A 23,924-nucleotide genomic window follows, 5' to 3' on the forward strand; every position below is an offset into this window, starting at 1 on the left:
ATGTGTGCATATATGTGTGTATGTATATGCATATATAAACACACAAACATGTATGCATATGTGCATACACATACATACATATATTAATACATACATATTTCCCCTCCCCTCTGAGTTAGAAGCCTGAAGTCTAACTCTGTCCTGCAAATGGCACAATAGAAGGTGGATATGGACCGTAACAGAAGTGTCAAGAAATCATCAATTCATTGAAGACAAATAGCAAGAGGTAGCCTAGCTCTATTTCTTTTTGAGGTGTCATAGTGGATAGAACACTGGGCTTTAAGTCAGTAAGACCTGCTAGTCTTACTAGTTGTTTGACCCTAAGCAAGTTGCTTAAACTTGTTTGCCTCAGTTTCCTCATCTGTAAAATGAGCCGGAGAAGAAAATGGCAAACCACTCCAGGATCTTTGCCAAGATTATTCCAGATGAGGTCACAAAGAGTCAGCCATGATTGAAATGAATGAATAATAAGATTAATAATTTCAGAATCCTGAAGACACCAGACAAATTGAGAAATCCAGATGACAAAATAATTAAAGCATTTATTATATTAATTTCATTCTAAAGATTTAAGATGTTTACATCCTTATCTTGGAATATCATATCATGTACTTCAAGGGAAACGTTCTTACCTAAAGCTATGCAGATTCCAAACTATATGTATTAATTGGGAGGTAGCATGTAACAGTGAGAGTAAGGCTGGATTTTTAACCAGAATCCCATAGTCCTGGAGTTGAAATCCTCAAACTGCTACTTACTTGTATCACCTTTAAAAGTCACTAACTACTTTTTACTTCAATTTCAATTTTTCCTTCAATTTCTTCATCTGTATTATGAAGATAATGAAGATAATTAACATCTTTTCAAGATATATATTGCATACATATATAAATATGTGGAGAGAGAGAGAGAGAGAGAGAGAGAGAGAGAGAGAGAGTATCTAAATTGTCTTGGTATTTTGAAGACTCATGAGTCTGTCACACAAGTGTGGGGAATAAATTTGCCATATACTAAAATGTGGCAGTGGTGGTGGTGGTGTATGTGTGTGTGTGTGTGTGGTGTGTGTGAGTGTGTGTGTGTGTGTGTGTGTGTGTGTGTCCATCCCTCAGAACAACCCTAGGAGGTAGATGTTATTATTATCACCATTTTACCATTAAAAAACATGAGGTACACAGAAGTTAAAAGACTTGTCCAGAACCACATAGCTAGCAATTGCCTGAGGCTGGATTTGAATTCAAGTCAACCCAGTGGTCTATTCACTGTGCCACTTACCACTTACCACTTACTGTGCCTCAGAAAAATATAGAGCTAGGCTATCTCTCTCTATTTGTCCTCAATGAATTGATGACTTCTTTACACTTTTGCCATGGTCAATATCCACCCTTGATTGTGCCATTTGTAGGACAAGATCAGACTTCACCATTTCCAATCCCAGAAATCTCCTCTCATTTTGATAGCAGGGTGAAAATAAAAAGGCTAGAAAGGTAAGGATCTGATAAGGATCATCAAAATACAGTCAAAAGAGAACTAAATTAAAGCCTGAAGGCCTGAATTTTAATCCCATTTCTGACACTAATGGCTGTGTAAGCTTTGAAACATCATTTTATCTCAATGAATCCCTGTTTACTCTTTTATAAAATGGAAAAGTAGGCTTAGAAAATCTCAGAGTTTCTCAGGCTGATGATTTTATTTTTTTTCTTTATTATATATGTGTATGTACATACATATATGTATAAATATATATAGGAATCAAGGAATGGTGATAGTAGTGATGTATTCAATATTGTTTGTAATAATGCTAATTGTTCATACAACCATGGATTTAGAGATGGGAGGGATGAGTGGTTAGCATCATATTGACACATTTAGGACTGACTCAGAAATTATCCAATTCAACTCTTTGACAAATGAAGACAGCCAAGGTGAAAGAGTTAGCCAGAAACCAGGTCTATTAACTCTACATGGAGGACTCTGTATTCTACTCAGTGCATCAGGTTTAACATTAACTCTCCTGTCAGTAACTTGACAGAATTGACTTGGTTTTGCCCTAAACAGTCAAGTGGGTGATTAATGCAATATTTTCTATTTTTAATTCTTCTTTTAAAAGGATTTAACTTAATTTGAATTGGTACAATTTGTTTGCTTTCAAAAGACTGTTTCAGAATTGTTCTACTGTCCTTTTTCTATGAGAACTTAAATAACGTACCCACAGTCTTAGCCAGCATTTCTAAGTTCCAACACCAGAGAAAAGCTAGAGGAACTTCAAATAAGACTATCTAACCTTCACTATATTTTCTTTTTCAGCTTTATCATTCTGATTTTAAAAATACACACATCGCTTGGACTTCCAGGCATATAAGTACACTAAGATTAAAGAAATTAAATCAAATCCAATTAGCATTTAGATTTGGCTCTTTCTCCTCTCATTCTCTATCCATTTTTATTTTTGCTAGGTTGATGCTACAAATCTGATGATTCTAAAATTTCCCAATTTTGCTCGCTTTTTCTCTTTCTCTATCTAGTGAATTTGGACTGCTACAACTCAGCTAATCAAGTTGTGACTAAACTCCACCTGTGCAAATAAGATAGAAGGAATTCATATCCTTTCAAATTCACACTCTCCTTTTATATGTGTAGGCACACCTCTTAGTCTTTGGCCTCTCCCAAACTGGGAGCAGGAGAGAATGTGCAAAACAAAATGATGCAGATCTGGTCATTAAGTGATCAGATATTGTGGGGTTTTCATGGACACAAAGAAAGGTGTTTATAGAACATTAGTACCGTGGGAATTAATCTACCAAAAAACATTACATGTCAAGCTCTGTGGGCACTAGGAATAGAGATATCCTTAGGAAAAGTAGGAATTGAAAGATGGGAGAAAGGAAGATCATCCAGATTAGTCTGATTCTGTACTGGGTCTTTTCTGGAAGATAATCCACTGATCCACTGGGGAGGACAAGTAGGAAGGAGTGATGGAATGAACACAGTCATATACAACCTAGCCAAGGAGTATTCATGCTAGAAAACAGTAAGAGAGCAAGAGTAGGTATTGATGCCAGAGAAATAACTGTGAGCAAAACAGGGATGGCAACCAGAATTGGTTTGCATTTTCAACATACTCCATTCTATTTTTGGAAAACTATAATTTGTAAAGCAATTTTGTCTTGCATTAATCCAGTGTCTGTTTCTCTGCATCCTATACCCACTGTTCTAGGTTCTTCATTCTTAGATCAATTAGAAAAAAAATAAGATCTTCTTACCACAAATGCCTTCAAATGCCTAAAAACAACTGTTACATTACCCCTAAGTGTGTCTTGATTAAAAAAAAATGTTGAACCAAACTCTACCAATGACAGTTTTCTCCAATGGATGCCTATAAAACTGATCTCTGAATCGCCAGATGACTAAGATTATAGGACTGTACATTTATAGCTAGGAGGGACCTTTGGGTTCTTGAGGTTTAACTAGCTTATTTTATGGAAGAGGAAGCTGAGGACCACCCAGAAAAGTTCAGTGATTTGCATGAGGTCATACAGGTAATACAGTAATGCAATCTGGGACTGCCTGTTAGATCTGGGCAATCATTCAATCAGGCAAAAAGCACTTATCAGGCATTTACTATATGCCAAGCCCTAGATTAAATTCTTGCAATATGATGAAAAGCAAACATAATTCTTATACTAACAGAGTTCACACATTCTAATAAGAGAAAAAGCATGTAAATCATAAATACATATGAGATATACAGACTGCCTTATCTCAGAAAGAAGGCATTAGCAGTCAGGAGAGGGGCAGAAAAGACTTTCTGCAGAAACTAGAATCTGTTCTAAGTCTCAAAAGAAGATACAAAAGCCAGGAGAATGAAGTGAAGAGGTAAGCATTACCAGCCAAAAGGCATAGAGTCAGGATGGTGAGTATTTGGTGCAAGAAAGAGTAAGGAAATCAGAGCTATGAGATCTTAGTGAATGCAACAAGGAATAAAGAGTAAGAAGACAGAAAAGAAAGAAAAGGACAAAGCCACGAAAGGTTCTAATTGCCAGACTTTATTATATTTGTTCTTGGAGGTAAAAGAGAGTCAGATTTTAAGAGGAAGGAGGCAGCTTGGTCAGATCTGAACTTTAGGGAAATCATTTTAGCAGTTTAACAGAGGTTAGACTGGAATAGAGAGAGACTTAAGTCAGGGAAATAAAGTAGAAAATTATCATAATAGTCCATGAGATATGGAGAGCCTAGATGAGGGTGGTGGTTAGTAAATGAAGAAGAGAAAACATATACAGAAGGCATCATGAAGGTAGAAAATATAAAGATTGGAAACATACGAGATATTCAGATTTGTGTACTGAGAGTGACTGAAAAGGAAAAAATCAAGATTTTGAGCATGAATGAAGAGTGGTCATAGACTTTACAGTAATATAAATATTTAGAAGAGAGGAAAGACAAAATTCTATTTCAAAAGTGTTGAGTTAGACATGCCTGTTAGACATTTAATTTGAGATATCCAAAAAGGAGTTTATGGAAGATGAGCTCAGAAGAGAGGTTAGGGCTGGGTATTTGGATCTCAGAATCAATTTCACAGAGATTATAGTTTAGGAAGTGATGTGATCAGAAAATGAAAAACAGAGCAGAGATGTGATGGTTACTGGGTAGGAACTGAATAAAGAGTCATCAAAAGAGTCTGAGAAGCAGTGGTTAAACAAGTTAAAAAAAAAAACCTACCAGATGAGATTAAAATCATGAGAAGTTAGAGAGGAGAGATTATGTAGGAGAAGAGGGTGGTCTACAGTGTTGAAGGTGAAAGAGAGGTGAAAAAGAGTAAGGAGTGAAAAGGTACAGTATAGCTGCTATGATAAGTGAGACTGTAATTTGATTCAAGAGGTGTGAATGGATTATCTTGCTGTATTACTGAGACTCCAGTAGAGATTATATAATGTATACTTCAGGTAGACCCAATCAGCATGATTTTCTGATTTTCTCTAGCCCCTTTTCTGGAGCACATGATTAGAAGCAAAGGCTTTGGATGATAGAACGAACCCATACTTGGGGTTTGGGGAAGGCACAATGGCCAGAAGAACAAGGAAATGAGGGTTTAAAGCATAGATCTCAGTATAGAGCTGGAATGAATTACTAAGAAGGATGAGATAAAGAAGGAAGCCTGCCGGGAAAATGGCCTGGAATGTAAATATATAGTATTGAGGGAGGTGGGGAAGGAAGCCAGCATCAAGATGAAGTATTGAGTTAGGGGTCATAAGGCATCACCTATTGCTTTCTGAGAGGGAGAGGCAGCAAGACTTGTATTTGTATTGGCTTTTACCTAATAGAGTCAAACTGCTTTGACGACTTTTGGGTGTAGAAAGTATAAAGAGAAGGGACAGTCATGAATGAGAATGTAAACTTAAAAATTAATATACAAGTATCTGGAAGACTCAAGAACCTGGGAGACGTAGGGTCAAGAGTGACCTGGGAGACAGAACATAGGAGACAGGAACAAAAGATGACTGGCAATCAAAATAGCCTGCATGCTAATGGTTTTAAAGGAATGAGGCAGCTGGTAAGTAAGAGCTGACTAGCTCTACCTTCTTTCCATTGTCCTTTATCATTAACATCCCTTCTGGGAAATGGACTTAACTCGTACTTTTTACTTCTATTTTTTCTAAATGTATTTTAATAATTAGCTTTATTCCCTTACTACATTTTAATTATGTTGTCAATGAAAGCAGTTTGCCACATTCCAGTTTAATCAAGAAACTTTTTAAAAAATCATGCTACTGGATTTTTTCTTTTTTTGTCTCTGAAGGGTATGTCAAGATGTCCTCCAGTTTTACATATCACAGAATACCTTCCCTCCCACTCTTGAATTTAAAGAGATCAATTAACCTAGCCCTGTGTAATACTAGTCACATTATACCCTCAATAAGGTTACAGCAGCCACATTTATTTTTAAAGGTAGAAGTTTTCAATGGAATATCATATTGATCTAGATATTATCTGCCCTCAAATATAGGTAGGTTACCTAAAATAATATTTTTTTTTTATTCTATCCCTTCTTTAATACCCCTCTTATATCCCCAGAAGAGCTTAGGTAAAATTCTACTTTGTTGTCCTTAGCATTTAGTAACAGCTTCAGGTCATTCTGAGATGGCCTCGGAGATCTCATACAACTCCAAAAGCCTGTGAATATGACATTATTCTAAAATGACAGTTATTTCTTTGTTTTTTCCTCTATTATATGCTCTTGCTTCATCATATATATATATACATATATATACACATATATACATACATATATATACATATATAAATATTTTAAAAATCTTAGTTGTTGATGAATTCCCTGTGAAGTCATATTAGTCTCTGTAGATAGAGCACATTTGCTTTTTCCTCATAGGTCTTATTATATCAAATTAAAAATTTTCAAGAAGAATGGAATTAGTGCTTAATGGGTAACATTATAAAAATTCATCCAACTTACAAAACATTGACAATTTTAACAAAAAATATATCTCCTCTTCAGCATATATTTGTTTACAGATCAGTAATTACTTGACAGAGAGACTAGAGAGCATAGAGAAAAACAAAACTGGTAATCTGAAAAATACCAGAAATAATAGACGTTTCTCTAAACATCATATGAATCAATGAGGAAAGGAGAGAATCCCCAAAATATGATTTATTTGCAACCTTTTAGTAGCACATTTTTATATGAAATTTACTCAAATGTTTCTTGTTCTAAATATTTTCCATACTGTGCTATTCAAGTCCATGCACACATATACACGGAATTTCAGCTACTCATAAATAGGAGATAGACAGACAGACAGACAGAAAGAGAGAGAGAGAATAATGCTTTTTATAACTTTCTCACAATCAAAACACTGCTAGGTGTTAGTTTGGGGCATCTAGGTGGCAAAATGGATAGAATGATGCACCTGGAGTCAAGAAGACATATCTTCCCTGAGATCAAATGTCGTCTCAGACACTTCTTAGCTGTGTGACCTGGGCAAGTCATTTAACCGTTTGCCTCAATTTCCTCATTTTTAAAATGACCTTGAGAAAGAAATGACAAACCACTCCAGTATTTTTATCAAGAAACACCCAAATAGGTTCAAGGAGAATCAGACATGACTAAAACAGCAACACTAACAGTTATGTGGTACTGCTTTTCATTTAAAATGTGCGTGTGTCACACATGCACACATATACACACGCATGTGTGTGCACGTGCACACACACACACACACACACTGCTGTTGTCCTTCATTCTCAAAAGGAATCAAAATGACATCACTATACTAGAGTCAAGTTTCAGTGCATTCAACTGTGGCTGATCAGACCAATATGCTCTACCACAGGTTGGGCACAAATAGTCCATGTGAACATTTGGGGTGAATACTTTAAATTTGTCTTTCCTTTGAACTGTTTCAATTCTGCTTTGCTCATAGTACACAGCACCTTCTCCGATATGGGCACACCATGCTGAGCAGTCCTGTGCCAGTGTCTCCCATGTCACAAAATCAATTCTAAAGTTCTTAAGAGAAACCTTGAGAGTGTCCTTGTATCACTTCTTCTGACCACAGTGTGAACATTTGCCCTGTGTGAATTCTCCGTAAAACAGTCTTTATGGCAAATATGTGTTTTATATTTGAACAACATGGCCAGCCCACTGGAATTGTGCTCTCTGAGGCAGTGTGAATGCTTGGCAAATTAGTTTCAATAAGGACCTCAGTGTCTGATACCTTATTCTACCAGGTGATCTTCAGAATCTAAGACAATTCACATGGAAGCAATTCAGTTTCCTGCCATGACACTGCTATACTGTCCAGTTTTCACAAGCATATAACGATGAGGTCAACACAATGGCTCTGTAGAGCTTCAGTTTGGTAGTCAAATACCTCTTCTCTCCCATACTTTCCTTTGGAGCCTCTCAAACACTGGACTAGCTCTGGCAATGCATGCGTCAACATAATTATCAATGTTTACATCCCTGGAAAGTGCACCATCAAGGTAAATGAATTAATCCACAGCATTCATAACTTCTCCATTTGCTGTAAGCAATGATTTCACATATGGATGGTGTGGTAGTGGCTGATGAAGCACCTGTACTTTTCTTGGTATTAATTGTTGGGTCAAAACTAGCGCAAGCAGCAGAGAATTGATCCATACTTTGCTGTATCTCAGTTTCAGAGGCTGCGTTGAATGCACAATCATCCCCCCCAAAAAAAATTATGCACCAACACTCCCTCCACTTTGGTCTTGGCTTGTAGTCATTTCAAGTTGACGAATTTACCATCAGTGATGTAGCTGATCTTGATTTCCTCATTAAAAGCATTTGACAACATGGCTAAAAACATCATGCTAAAAAGCATGGGAGCAAGCACACAGCCCTGTTCCACTCAATCAATACTGAGGCCATTAACCATTTACTTCCGGTTGAGGTCAGCCCCTCCCTAGCTGAAGCTCCAATTGAAGAAGAGGCTTTGAATGCCATTAGGATCCTTTAATTTGGCAAAGCACCTGGTGCTGATTCTGTTCCAGCTGAGATTTACAAGGTAGGTGGATCCATTGCTCATGCAAAAGCCAAATGAAAATTTCCAGGTTATATGACAAAAAGAGGTTGTCACCCAGGAATTCAAGGATGCCTCCATCGTTCATTTCTGTAAAGGTAAAGGAAATAAATTGTCTTGTGACAATCACAGGGGAGTCTCTCTCTTAGTTATTGCTGGCAAGATTCTTGCCAGAGTCCTCCTAAATAGGCTGATCCTTCACCTGGAAGATAGTCATCTATCTGAGAGCCAGTGTGGCTTCAGAAAGATCTTAGGAGCAGTTGATATTGTAGTTCATGCCTGACAACTTCAGGAGAAATATCAGGAGCAGAGCAGACCTCTTTGTACACAAAGTTTGTAGATCTGACCAAGGTCTGTGATACTGTTAGTCATGAGGGCTTATGGAAAATTAGGTCAAAATTTGCTTGCCCAGAGAAGTTCACCAGCATTGTACATCAATTTCATGATGGCATGCTGGCTGGGGTTCTAGATAACGGACAATGCTCTCGTGCTTTCCTAATCACCAATATATACATATATATGTGTGTGTATGCATGTATATGTATATGTGTGCATGTATGCACATACAGTCATATATGTATATGTGTGCATGCAAATTTCTTTTTGAGGTAGTTTTCATTTCCCAGTAGCCATATCCTTTCATTACCACTACATAAACATAAATGAAGAGGCTTAAAAATTAATTAAAATTTTCTTACTTCAAGAACCTGTTAGAAGTGTTCCCTACTCCAATATCAATCATGATGCAGCAAGCCTTCTTAGAGAGGCTTTACTAGTTGTGATGATCAGTCTTAGGATGAGCCTGTCCTCACATAACCAGGCTGGTCCTCAGAGGTCTGTCCATTACTGCACCCGTCAAGTACCTAAAGTATTTTTAGCCTTCCAGGATCTTCTAGGATTATGTTGGCAAAGCTTTCAAGAACTAAGGATCAACTACATATTTTAATGACATAACCTTTTGAATAGAAATGAAAACTACTCCATTTAAAATGTATGCCCTGATTCACTGTTATAGGTATGCTTTTGTAGCAATGTGCATTCCAATCATCCCAGGATTATAGGATCACCTATTTATGAAGAGAGAACGAAAAATATTAAGACCCCTTTCCTCCTAAAGCATTGTGTCAAGTTTTTACAGACCCAAGCCCTTGTAACTTTTGACTTCTGATTCAATCCTACTGTTTCTTAAACAGTTTTTTTAAATTTTTCACATGTAGTGTATGAATAATGACCCTTTATCTTTTTTTAAATTTGATGGCATTTTATTCTTTTCAACTACATATAGTTTTCAACATTCATTTTTTGTAAAATTTTGAGTTCCAAGTTTTTCTTCTTCACCTCTTCTCCAGACAGCAAGCAATCTGATATAGGCTATAAATCTACAATCATGAGGGACTGTCTTTTTGTTTGCAGCTTAGCAACATGATTTGTTCGGTGTTTTCAGTTGTGTTCTGGCCCCATTTGGGATTTGCTTGGAAAAGGTACTGGAGTGGTTTGTCGTTTCCTTCTCCAGCTTATTTTATAGATAAGGAACATGAGGCAAATGGGGTTAAGTGACTTGCCCATCTAGTAAGTATTTGAGGCTAGATTTGAATTCAGGTCTTCTTAAATCAAAGGGCAGTGCTTATTCACTCCACTGTGCCACCTCGCTGACCCTGAGCAGCATTCAAAGAGCTTATATTTATTGCCTATTGCCTACCTGGTGTTATTGCTAATGCCTTTTCTCTGATATTACCTCTAATTTACTCTGTAGGTACACAGCTATTTGAATTTTCTCTCTCCTACTCGTAGTAAAATTCCTTGAGGTCAGGGACTGGTAGTTTTTTAGGGTTTTTGTTTCTGTTTTGTTTTTTTGTTTTACTTTTTGGCTCCAGTGCTTAATACAATGCCTGAAACATAGTAGATGCTTAGTAAATGTATACTGAATGCTGGCTAAATTCAATTAGTTCAGCCTCCAACATTCCTCAAATACATTGTACTTTTAAAGAATTATTTCAATTAAAAAGAAGTTCATTTGGAGGTAACCTATAGTGGTAGAAAGGGCACAGGCTGTCTAGACTCTAGAGGACCTAGGTTCCAGTCCCATCTGTGGCACTAGCTATGTGACCTTGGGCAAGTCCCTTCCCCACCTCAGTTTCTTCCTCTGTAAAATGGGAGAGGTGTGAACTAGATGGCCTGTGAGGTCCCTTCCAGCTCTGATGTTCCCTGTTCTAAGGTTCCTCCCAGCTTTAATGTTCTTTTGTGTTATGCAGTTATGACAAAATAAGTATTTATCACACATATTCCCAATCTACCAAAACACATAAAGAAAAGTATGGATACAAGAATTTAATGGAGACAAAGACACTATGAAGAGTCATCCATCTCCAGTTAGGATGAGCTTTTCTTTAGTTTTACCATTGAATCTAAATTAACAAAGTATTTCATTTATAAAAATAAAAAATAAAAAAAAATTCCTTGGCTTTCTGAAGATCACCCTGTTCAAAAACTTTGCCCAAATCTTCGGTCAGTTCCTTCTGCTTAATTCTAAGGTTTCTGTCTCACTGTGAACTCCAGTGGGCTTCTCATTGACCTTCATGATTTCTCCAAGAAATTCCAGGTTCATGTTAATGTCTCTGCCTTCTGATATCTTCAGCCCTTAAGATTCAGCAGATACAAGTCAAGGCTCAACCAGGCCAGCAGGTTCTTGTAGACCTCATTCACCAGCATGGAATGCTGTTCTGAGATGCCCCTTTCAGTCTGTCATTTCTAGATGAAGCTATCAGGATGGATTTGGCACTGAAGCTACTGGTATCTGAGGCTTCAGATTCTGGACATCCATTATGAAGGACTGGCCACAGTTCATGAGGTGGAAGGAGGCTGGGTGGTTGTAGCACTCAGCAGAAGAACCTATCTCCACCTGAGGGCACCAGCTACCCCCAGCAACTCCAGAAGCTAAATGCACTGCTGGGAGGTGGATACTGAAGCTTCCTCTCTCCATCTCTGCTGCTGCCTGACCTCCCCAGGGTACACCATGCCCCTCACAGGACCAGGGCTGCTCCCTGCCATATGGAGCATCTGCTCCTGTCACCCTCCATCTTTTTTTTCTTAACACAAAGAAAAACACCTGTCATATGTCATAAACAAAACCAGTCAGACTTTCATTTATTTTATAAAAATTTATATTACTTCTACTACCAATCAGATGGAGATATTTTGTAAAATTAATGACAGCAGATGACCAAAACCAGCCATAGAAAAGAATGTATCATTTTAATAAACTGCACACATTTCATAGAGAACAGTTTCTTTGGAGGGACAAGTATCAGCTGCTGATGTTTATACATAACTGAAATAGTAGCGAGTAGCTAGTAGAAATACCAGGAGGGGTCCAGCACTGTTCTCTGTGAACCTTCTTAGTACTTATGAAGATCCCAGTCTATAAGAGATTCAGTACCTTTGAAGAACTATCCTATGCCACAATGCCATTAAATATACAGTTGCTCCATGGGCATCCAGGAGGCATCTCAGGTAGTAAAAAGTAAATGTGAATTCTGCCTATAGTGTACAGTCATGAGCATTGTCCTTTCAACTTAACATTCACTGACAGCTGTCAGATTTCATAGCAGTTACATGATTTACAGGAAAGTTTCTTGCATATGAGACTTTGATTTTGTTTTTGTGTGCCAATATCAAAAAGTGAAAGCATGGCTCCTCAAATTCATCATAAAATGAACTATCATGAATCTGGATATAAAAAAAAGGGAAAATGGAAAATTAAAAGAAATAAATTATAAATAATGATAACAATAACTAGCATTTGTAGAAAACTTTATAAGTTTTTGTTTAACAAAATCTCTTATAAGGTAAGTGTTATAATAATTCCCATTTTGTGGGTGAGTGAAATTAAGCTAGCACAGGTTAAATGACTTGCTGAATAGCACAAAGGTATTAACTGTAAGAAACTAGATGTGAACTCAGTTTTTCCTGACTCCCAGTCCTGCCCTCTATTAATTGTACAACCTACCTACCTCTAGCAGTGTCAAAAAGAAAAAAACTCAAAAGATGGCTTAATTTGCCATGGCTCATGAAATAAACATTCTCGAGTCTGATTTGTACAATATGAATATGGTAGGTGCAATTAATACAACTGATTTTAGTTCATAATTGAAAAGAAACATGCCAGGACGTTATCACTTTCCAAAGGTGTCCCTGGGGGAATATTTGTTTTAATGATGTGACCTTTGCTCTAAGTGCTCTTGGAGATCCTTTTTGGGTAATCTGCAGTCCAGTCTATAGACCACATTTGGAAATCGCCTTATTGCTTAATAGTCACATCGCATTTGCATAATAAACGTTTAAAATGTTAACCATGTTCAACATGTCTCTTTTCCTAAAGGAGGAAAGGTACCCTGGTGGTAATTAGTAATTTACTCTTTCAAAGCTCTGGGGCTGTGTTTGTATTATAGCCAATGATGAACATTAACTATAGGCTATTGCTGTGAGAGAGGTCTAATTGCTAACAGTGGCATGGCGGATCATAGCGGACAAGTTTCTAGGGAATAAGGGGAAAAGAAAAAATAATCTGTCAGTTGTTATATGGTTGCCTATCCCTCAGTTCAGAGAGTATTATCTTTCCTGTGGACAATTTTGCCTTGCTATATAAACACATAAGTATTTTAGGGGAAACAGGGTGTCACTGTGGTGGTATAAAGATGCATGGACACATTCCCATGGAGAGAGTGGCCTGGGGGCTATTAAATTAAATTGAGGGTTCCAAGGACTAAAGGGAGAAGCACAAGGAAATGAAGGAAGAAAAAGGAAATTCATTTTCCTTTCACATCCAATCTTTTTTAATATGAGTAACTGCAATCCTTGGCCATCTGTTCTTAGACACAGTTGATTTATCTCAACAAATTTACTATGTACCTACTATGTTCAAGAGAGAGCTCACTGACCCTGGCAGTAATTCGTCTCTATCCCCTTCTCATTTCTATTGTTGGAGAGGAGGCAGGAATAGATATGGGACCACTGGCACACTACGATATTCCAATCCTCTCCCCAGAGCACAAAAATTAGATGGAACATCTGTTCACAGAGAAATTTTGCTGGTTTTCTTTGTTTAAAAATAGGTCACAATTTAACCGTAATTGGTGGTTGAAGTCAAGCTTTCATTATCTCCCAGTTTGGGTATGTTGACAAAAAAAGACGTTATATTTTAGTGGAAGCTAGGTGGCATCATGGATAGGTCTTCAGCCTTGGAGTCAGGCAACAAGTTCCAACGATGCCTCAAAAACTTCTTGTGTTTCCCTGGCCAAATCACTTGACCTCCCATAGTTTCTATTTACTTCTTCATCCATAAAAGACAGAAATGGTACCTATCTCACAAAGTTATAAAGATCAAATAATATGAATGAAAAAAATTTCTTAAATGCTTATTATAACTGACCAATGCTAGATCCCTAACAGTAGTAAAGTATACATACATATGTGCTCTCACTCAAGCACTCATTCTTTATGACAGTTTTGTGCATTTCATAATAACAGAAAGTTCACTAATTACCCTAGTTTTTTGAGCTTTTTTTTCAGTCTTTTAGAATTAGTTCTCGTTCTCATCTCGACTCTGCCCTTTGGAAGCTGGTTTTCCAGATTCTTCTCTTAGAGTTTGGCACATATTTATTCAAATAAAATTCTGATTCATACTCCCCAACCCTCTAGGAAAACATTTTTTTTTCATTTTTATTTTGGTGCATTTCTATTAAAAGTCATTTATAAAAACATATTGCACATGCATTTAGTAAGAGTTTTAGAAACATGGCAGAGCAGTGTAATATTGATAATAATTTAAAAAGGCTTTAAGATTTACAAAGTATTTTATGTTACCTCCTTTGATCTTCAATACAGTCCAAAGAACATCACACTTTAAGACCTTCCTCAGACCATGGATCAATTTCCCCAGAAAAAGACTGGTCCAAGATTCTGGAAAGCCTGTGGCCTCTAGCCACTACAACCAAGGAGAAGACAAGGACAATCCCACTGTAAAGTCAAGGATACCAGGTTTTCCACCTGTCCTAAAGCTGAATCCCCTTGTATGTTTCCCTCAGTAACAAGGTGTATTTCTTGTAATAAATGTGTTTCATTTTTCAATTTGTAATGACTGTTTAGTACATTGGTTAGGAGAGGATAAGCACTTAATAAACGCTTTTCCATTCCATACTACTCATCGTATAAATCCCCTGTAGATAAATATCCAGCTTGTGAAGCTGAGTCGGGAATTCAAACCATCATACAACTATACCAGAAGAATGGTATAGGCAACAGATCATTGAAACTAGTCTTGTATCCAGTGGCTCACCATCTCTGCTTCTTGCTCACCAGTGCTTTTTAGATTCACTAACTTAATTTGCATTCCTACAATAATAAAACTAGTTACACAAACATTCTAGGCCAGCAAACTAAAGAGAAAAGTGACCAAACTCCGTCTGAATAGAGATTCTGTTTCAAAAAGAATTTTCTCAATCTGGTCTCCTATTTTCAATCCCCACTTTCAACTGTATCATAAAGTGAAGCTGTGATTTTTCATGATTTCCTTCTGAAACCTGTTATTTATCTCTTTCTCGTTGGGCATTCTATATTCATTGTTTGCTCAGATAGCATTTCTGTTCATTTTCCATTAATCCTAACTGAAACAGTTTCCATAATGTTTTCTCCTCCAAAGTCATGGGAAAAAGAAGCAAATATGAGAAGAAATCATGAAGATTCATGATGAAGATAATTTACTTACGATTTTTTTTAATTTTCCATTTTATGTTATGGGAAATAATAAGTGAAATTATCTATTGATATAATGGTAAAATTAGAGAATTCTAGAGAACCAAATAAAAAACTATTTGAAATTATTAACAACTTTAGCTAAATCACAGGACACAATAAATCCACATAAATCATGAACATTTGTACATATTACCAACAAAGCCCAGTAGCAAGAGATAAAAAAAGAAATTCAATTTATAATAACTGTAGACAATTTACATATTTGGGAATCTACCTGCCAAGACAAACTCAGGAACTATATGAAAACAATTACAAATCTCTTTTCAAACAAAAAGTCACATCTAAACAATTAGAAAAATAGCAATTATTCATGGATAGGTAGAACTAATATAATAAAAACAACAATTCTGTCTAAATTATTTTATTTATTCAGTGCCATACTAGCCAAACTACCAAAAATTTATTTTATAGAGCTAGAAAAAATAACAACAAAACACATCTGGAAGAACAAAAGGACGGTGGCTTAGCTGTACCAGATGTAAACTGTATTATAAAATGACAATCATCTAGACTTAGCCCTTCACAGCAATGCAAGGACCTAAAACATTCCCAAAGGACTCTTGAGGCAAAAAGCCATCCATATCGAGAGAAAGAACTATGGAATTGGAACGCAGAATGAAGCAGACTGTTTTCTCTTCTGCTATGTTTTGGTTTGGTTTGGTTTTTCCCATGGATTCTCCCATTCATTTTAATTCTATGCAACATGATTAATGTGAAAATGTGCTTAATAATAACGTATGTATAAAACTCATATAAGATTCCATGCCTTCTCATGGAGGGAGGAGGAGGAAATTTAAGATTTATGGAAGTGATTGTTGACAAATGAAAACAAATAAATTAATTTAAAGAATAAAATGACAATCATCAACATAATTTGGTTCTGATTAAAAAATAGAGTCATGGATCAGTGGAATAGATTAGGTAAATAAGATAGTATTAAATGATTATAGTAATCTATTTGATAAAAAATAAAAAGATTCTAGTTTCTGGGATAAAAATGCAACATTTTTCAAAAACTGCTGGAAAACAAGTATGGCAGAAACTAAGGTATAGACCAACATCTCATACTGTATACAAACACAAGGTCAAAATGGGCACATGATTTAGATATAAAGGATTCTACGAGCACATTATTGCTATAAGCAAATTAGGAGAGCATAGAATAATTTACCTATTGATTGATGAAGAAAAGAATTTGTGACCAAACAAAATATAGACAGCATTATGAAATGCAAAATGAATAACTTTGATTATATTAAATAAAAAAAGGTTTTACACAAACAAAACCAATCAATGCAACCAAGATTAGAAGGAAAACAAAGCTGGGAAGCAATTTTTATAGTAAATGTCTCTGATAAAGGCCTCATTTCTCAAATATATAAAGAATTGAGTCTAATTTATAAGAATAGAAGTCATTCCTTAGTTGATAGATGGCCAAAGGATATGAACAGGCAGTTTTCAGACAAGAAATTAAATCCATCTATAGTCATATGAAGAAATGCTCTAAATCTCAGTTGATCAGAGAAATACAAATTAAAACTCTGCTAAAATTTCTTCTTATACAATAAGTTTGCCTGATTCCCTTCCATGCGAGTGTCTTCCCTCTTCTGATTATCTCCAATGTATCCTGTATATACACATATATATGTATACATACATATACACACATATGTACACATACACATACATTGTATAGAGTAATTTGCAAGTTGTCTCTCCCATTAGCCTGTGAGGTCCTTGAGTGCAGGGAATGTCTTTTGCCTTTCTAAACATCCCCGATTCTCATCAATGTACCTATCATATAGTAGACACTTAAAACATGCTTACTGAATGGCTAACTAACCTGCCTTCAAGGAATTTACAATCTAATAGGTGAAACAATATGAAAAGGTGTGGATGCTAGCGAGCACTTTGGTCCAGAAAATTATAGGGCTAGCGAGTGGAAAAAAAAATAATAATAAATAGAAAAATCTTCTGGGCAAGACAATAGAGTGAGGGAGCACTCACTTATAACTCCTCTGGCAAGAATGACAAAAGAAGATTGTGGCAAGTAAAAAATAGATTATAATGAGCGCATTTTTAGAGCATAGGTCTGCACAGATACAAACAAAAACTTGTATGCACTAGGAAAGGGGGTCAATCTAGAAAAGCTCAAGAGTGCCAGGTATGGAAGCTTTTGAGTGTACAGACAAGAGACAAGCAGGCAAACCTGGATGCTAAATTTGTGTATATCAGGAACAAAAAGAAAGGTTCAAAAACCAGAGACACACAAGTGAAGCTTGGGGACTAAAGCTCCACTGTTACTCTTAATTAAGTCTGGGAGCCTACAATGTTCAGACCAGGAGGGCAAAGGCCAGACTTAGCCTAGATCAGATGAGTAAGCACACTAAAAGCTTGAGTGAAATACAAAGCACTCAAAAGAAAAAGGAAGTAGTGACACAACCCTAGATAATCAGAGACCAGGACAAGAAGGGGCCCTACCACTCCTTCTAGAAGCACACAGAATCAGACCTTGATACAAAGTCCCAATTAAGAAAGTAAAGGTGTAAAAATGAGTAAACATAATATCACATGAACAATAAATAATATTTTGGAGTCAGCAATATGCAAGTCAGAAAGGTAGAAGATAATAATGGAACAAGAGCTACAATTAAAGCCATATACACACACACACACACACACACATTTATATAAACAATTAAAGCAATATATCTATCTATATACACACATATATGTATGTACACATATATGTATATATACACACATATACACATATGTATATATGTATGTACATATATGTATATATACATGTATGAAAATATATATACATGATTTTTGTTTTAAGGTCTCAGACTTTGGAAGAAATGTTGCTAGGGTTTAGAAACAATTTTATAAATAAAATGAAAGATTTGCAGGAATGATTTAGAAGGACAAAAAGCACAACACAGAAGTTACTTATACTCAAATAACAGACTCATTCAATATTGGAATTGATAATAAATAAATAAATTACAATGACGGAAAAGAAAAGAAATTCCTAAAACAAAACCAAAAAAAATTGAAAAAGTCAGAGAAAATCTGAAGTATCTCCTATGAAAAACAAATGATCTATAAAACAATTTTCATAGAGATAATCTCAAAATCACTGAGTTACCTGAAAAAGAATCCTAGTTACAGTCTTTCAAGAAATTATTAATGAAAATAGTCCAAACCTATTAAAAGAAGAAGACAAAATGAAGATTAAAAAGTATCTACCAAAAGAGCTTCCAAAGAGCTTCCAGGTGTATCATAGCCCAAATCAGGAAGTCCCTGGTTTGGAGAGGGGGGTGTGGGCAAAAAAACTACAAGCAGGGAGAAATAAGGAGATCAAGCACAGAGGACCCACAGTCTGGATCATGTAAGACTTGCCAACAACCACAATAAAGGAGAAATGAATTTGGAATATAATATTCCCAAAGGCAAAAGAAAAAGACTTAAAACCAAAAATAATGGACCTGGCAAAACAGAATAAAATCTCATGGGGGATAATACGGACCTTTAATGAAATGGAAGACGAAGTAATTTCTGAAGAACAGATCAGTTATAGATATATTGAGATGCAAATGCAAGTATTTTCAATATAGAATTTTTTTTAAAGTACACAAAAGAGTTGCCCATCAATTGGGGAATGACTGAACAAATTATGGTATAACAAAATCATCGTACCATAAAAACTACAAAAGGGGTAGCTTCAGAGAATCCTGGAAAGACTTGTATGAAACTATATAAGAGGAGTATAATGAGAAAATAAATTTATACAATAACCTCAATATTGATAAAAAGCGATTTTGAAAACAACTCTGGTCAGTGTAATTTTTTTTTAAATTATTTTGTTTTCAGTGTTCTACAATCACTTCTATATATCTTAGATTTTTTCCCCTCCCTTCCACTCCTTCCTCCTACCTCCCCACTCCCTCCCTGAGATGGCATGCAATTTTATGTAGATTCTACACTTACATTCCTATTAAATACATATTCATCTTAGTCATGTTGCATAGAATTAAAATGAATTAGAAATCATAAAACAAAGCAAAACATAATACAAAAGAAAATGGTCTGCTTCATTCTGAGATCCAACTCCATAGTTCTTTCTCTGGATGTGGAAGGCATTTTGCCTCAAAAGACCACTGTGAATTTTTTAAGTCTTTACATTGCAATGAAGTACTAAGTCTACCAGAAAAATTCCTCACACACTGTGGTCGTTGCTGTGTATAATGTTTTCCTGGTTCTGCTCCTTTCACTCAGCATCAGTTCATATAAGTCTTTCCAGGCTTCTCTGAAGTCTTCCTGTTCATCATTTCTTATAGCACAATAATATTCCATTACATTCTTATACCACAATTTATTTAGCCATTCCCCAATTGACGGGCATTCCCTTGATTTTCAGTTTTTGGCCACCACAAAGAGAGCTCCTATAAATTTTTTTTACATGTGGGACCCTTTCCCATTTTTATGATCTCTTGGGGGTACAGTCGTAGAAGCAGTATTGCTGTGTCAAAGGGTATGCACATTTCTGTAGCCCTTTGTGCATAGATCCAAATTACTCTCCAGAATGGTTGGATCAGTTCACAGATCCACCAACAATGAATTAGTGTTCCAATTCTCCCACATCTTCTCCAATATTTATCATCCTCCTGTTTTGCCATGTTAGCTAATCTGATAGGTGTGATGTGATAACTCAGAGTTGTTTTGATTTGTGTCTCTCTAACCAATAGTGATTTAGAGTATTTTTTCATATAACTATAGATAGTTTTCATTTCTTCTTCTGAAAACTGCCTGTTCATATCCTTTGACCATTTATCAATTGGGGAATGACTTGTATTCTTATACATTTGACTCAGTTCTCTATATATTTTAGAAATGTGGCCTTTATCACAGCCACTAGTTGCAAAAATTCTGTCCCAGTTTTCTGCTTCTCTCCTAATCTTGGTTGCATTGGGTTAGTTTGTGCAAAAACTTTTTAATTTAATGTAATCAAAATTATTCATTTTGCACTTCATAATGTTTTCTATCTCTTGTTTAGTCAAAAAATTTTTCCATTCTCCATAAATCTGATAAATACAATATTCCTTGCTCCACTAATTTGTTTATAGTATCAATCTTTATACCTAGATTGTGTACTCATTTGGACTTTATTCTTGTGTATGGTGTCAGGCACTGGTCTATGCCCAGTTTCCTCCACACTGTTATCCAGTTTTCCCAGGAATTTTTGTCAAACAGTGAGTTCTTATCCCAGAAGCTGGGGTCCTTGGGTTTATCAAAAAATAGATTGCCATATTCATTGAGTACTGTGTTGTGAGTACCTAACCTATTCCACTTGACCAGTGTAATATTAACCCAACTACAATTCCAGTGAACCCATGATGAAGTAAGCATTGTTAGAGATGAACTTGACACACAAAAATATATCAAGGAAAATTTATTAAAATGAAGTTCTGAGGAGAGAAGGCCTTCTATGTTCATTCCTTTGAATGAATGGGTAGTTTCCAGCATGGCTACCAGAAGACTACAACATGTTCCAATTAATGGAAGCTTCTTATAGTATTCCAAACTTTGGATATCCCACACCATGGTCCTCTGGCCATGTGACTTCAGGTTCTCCTCTCTGATAGGCTTTCTCTCAAATAGCTCATCAGGCCTGCACAGAAGTTTCTGATCTTTACCTGACCATACTAGGTCACAACCTGATCACCCAAAACTGTAGAAACATAACTTCCTTGTTTTCCACAAACTCATCTTTTTTCTCTTTATTAAAATTTTTTTCCACACCTAAATCCAATACTTCCTCACTTTCTTTCCCCTATGAATTCTTCCCTTCATCTATCTCCCCTATATATGAATATAGGAAGAGAGCAAAGCTGACCAACATATTGACAAATTACAGTGGGGCAGACCCCTTTCATAAGTACAGATACAGAGGCTCAGAAGAAAAAGGCAAATCAACGCATTGTCGTTTTAGAAGTTCCATCTCATACAGCAATCTGGGGAGGAACATTATCTGATGGAATTTTCTGGTCTGAATGTCCATTCAAGCTGTCTTCAACACAGCATCTCAGCATCTGCTTTCCTTTATCTTCTTGTAGAAATTCAGATGTCCGCTCTCCTACAAAACTGATCCCAATACAATTTTAGATTATCATTCTCAAGCTTTACACTCTTATCACTCTTACAAAATCAAAATTGGAATTTTGTCCAATTGTCATGTTTAAGAAACTCACATTAGAACCCAGTTTTTATATTTTACATTAATTCACTATTCATTTCCCCCATTAGGAGGATGACATTTCACTAAGGAATTAATGACAGGTTCTAGGACATACATATATACAATAAATAATCATCTTTAACACAGTACATATAACATCAAACAACAATTCCAACTTTTGGTCAGGCGATGCTTCTTTTAAAGCATCACATTATAGACCACTAACCATTCTTCTTTAAACATTAACTGAGACAAAAATAATAATAACTATGTATGCTAACCTCACAGGCCCTCAATCTAACTGTTCCCATGCTATTGCTAAGAATTAAAGGACCCTAACTTATTGCTGGTGGCCTAAAATTCCAAGCCTAATAGCTTAAGTTTTGGAAGTAACCTCAGATGTTCCCTTAGCAACAATCTATTATTTAATGGATCTGATATTACACTTACAAAACTTTTATTATAGGAAATTGCCACTAAGAGTAGGGACATTTTAGGGAAATAACATGTCCCTAACTTCATATCAATTCCAGGAAAGACTATATGGTCAACTGGCAATTAGCCAGGCTTAAAGTCTGCCAGGTGTCAATGGGAAAATTGAATCAGGAGCATCCTATCTCAAGTTAGGTTGAACACTTGTTCTGCCAACCTTCTCATGAGATCACCCCTTTGCAGTTCATATCAGCATCTCACAGCCTCATCAGCATTGTGGATCAGACCTCCTTTCTTACTATTCACACCTGGAATTAGACTCAGAAGAACAGTCAGTTAATAGTCCTACATAAAATCTTAAAATAACCAGCTTCGACAAGCAGTTTCAGAAATGACTATAATTTTACATTAGTGAGGAGCATCTTTAAAGAAAGCACATCTTTAGTGGCTTCCATGCCTTTTTATATATGCTCTAGTTCCTGATTACATAACAATCATCATAAGTTACTGCTCTAATAGATTTACATCTGCTTCCCAAGTTTCTCTATTCCTTTCTAACCATGCTCAGTCTAAAACAGTGTTATACATATAAGTTTGAACACTAATCTCAACTTATTTTCATCAAATGAATTCAAATTAAAACAGAAATATTTAACTTTTCTATAAATGCAAAATATTACCAGAGGTTACCCTGCCTCTAAGAAACTTAGACAAATTCTTTTCCCCAAACTGAAAATGTCTCTGATTTAGACTCAGTAATTTGATTCAGTTAATTGTATTTACCCAATTGGTCTTTATAACATTTATAGACCTTGTTCCAAGTGGGGACCTTTGTCCCTTACCCCAAAAGAGTTTGAGTCCCATTTGTCTAAAAGAATTCTGGAAAACCTCACCTTGAAAGCTCCTTGGATTTCTCCACTTGAACTGGCTCCCTTGAGGTTCATAACATTTCCCTATCACTATACCGAAATCTCTGTTCTACTTCCCACCCTTAAACTTATCAATCTAATTCTCCAGGTTACTTGGAAACTTCCATCAAGATAATCTCTGGAACCCCTAGACCACCTGGGACCACCTCCAGACTTCTTCCTCAGTCCCTCTGTAGATAAGATACATCTTGTTTTAGCATTAAAAATGCTCAGATTCTATAAAAGTCCAGTATTGTGAAACCTCAAAAAACTTTGACCTTCGTTAGCTGAAAGAAGGCTTGGGTTGAATTCATCTGAGTAGAACTCAGAGGGTCACTATTTTTGGGTCCCAAGCACCTCTAACCTCAACAAGTCCATACAATTACAGATAATTTTAAATCTCAGTCTTATTCTATGGAACAATGATTCAACATCATGCTTATACTTTGATTTCCTTTATCTAATTATTCCCATAACATTCAGAAAGACTGTTCTATTTCAGGGATTTTGTCTTTCACAAGACTATACCAGAGTACCCATTTACCTAATTAATTGAAAACAGCAAGATTCCACTACTTTGATTGTGCTTACATCTTAAACTATCTGCTTTAACTATAGAAACATGCCATGAAAATGAAAAGCAAGGACCTATTTAGATATCATCTCCACTTTATAGTCAGACCCAGAAATAGTCAACTGGAAAAACATTCCTTTTCAGAGGAACACAATAAGGAAACTGAGCCAGAAGGATTCCATCCCAGGCTGTAGACAAGATTGTCCACTGAGCCAAACTTCTGCCTATAACAGCCACATTCCTCTCTGTGTAATTAGTAATGGTCTCAGAGGCCTTTGCATCAGATGGCAGGTTTCACTAATCAAAAATTTTACCAGGACTTACATTTTAAATTTTAATTTGTCCTAAAAAACAATCTCTAGAGATCATTTATTACCAAAATAACCACCTCA

At 36.0% G+C, this 23,924-nt stretch overlaps 1 protein-coding gene and 1 pseudogene across 1 annotated transcript in view; both read right to left on the reverse strand.

Moving 5' to 3' along the window:
• The window catches only part of GPC5 (glypican 5), a 2,038,323-nt gene that overhangs the window by 844,986 nt on the left and 1,169,413 nt on the right, over nt 1-23,924 (reverse strand). The window lies entirely within an intron of this gene.
• On the reverse strand, nt 935-15,336 carry LOC140512768 (iron-sulfur cluster co-chaperone protein HscB pseudogene; annotated as a pseudogene).

This window comes from Notamacropus eugenii, chromosome 6 (genome assembly GCF_028372415.1).
Source record: "Notamacropus eugenii isolate mMacEug1 chromosome 6, mMacEug1.pri_v2, whole genome shotgun sequence".
NCBI lineage: Eukaryota > Metazoa > Chordata > Mammalia > Diprotodontia > Macropodidae > Notamacropus > Notamacropus eugenii.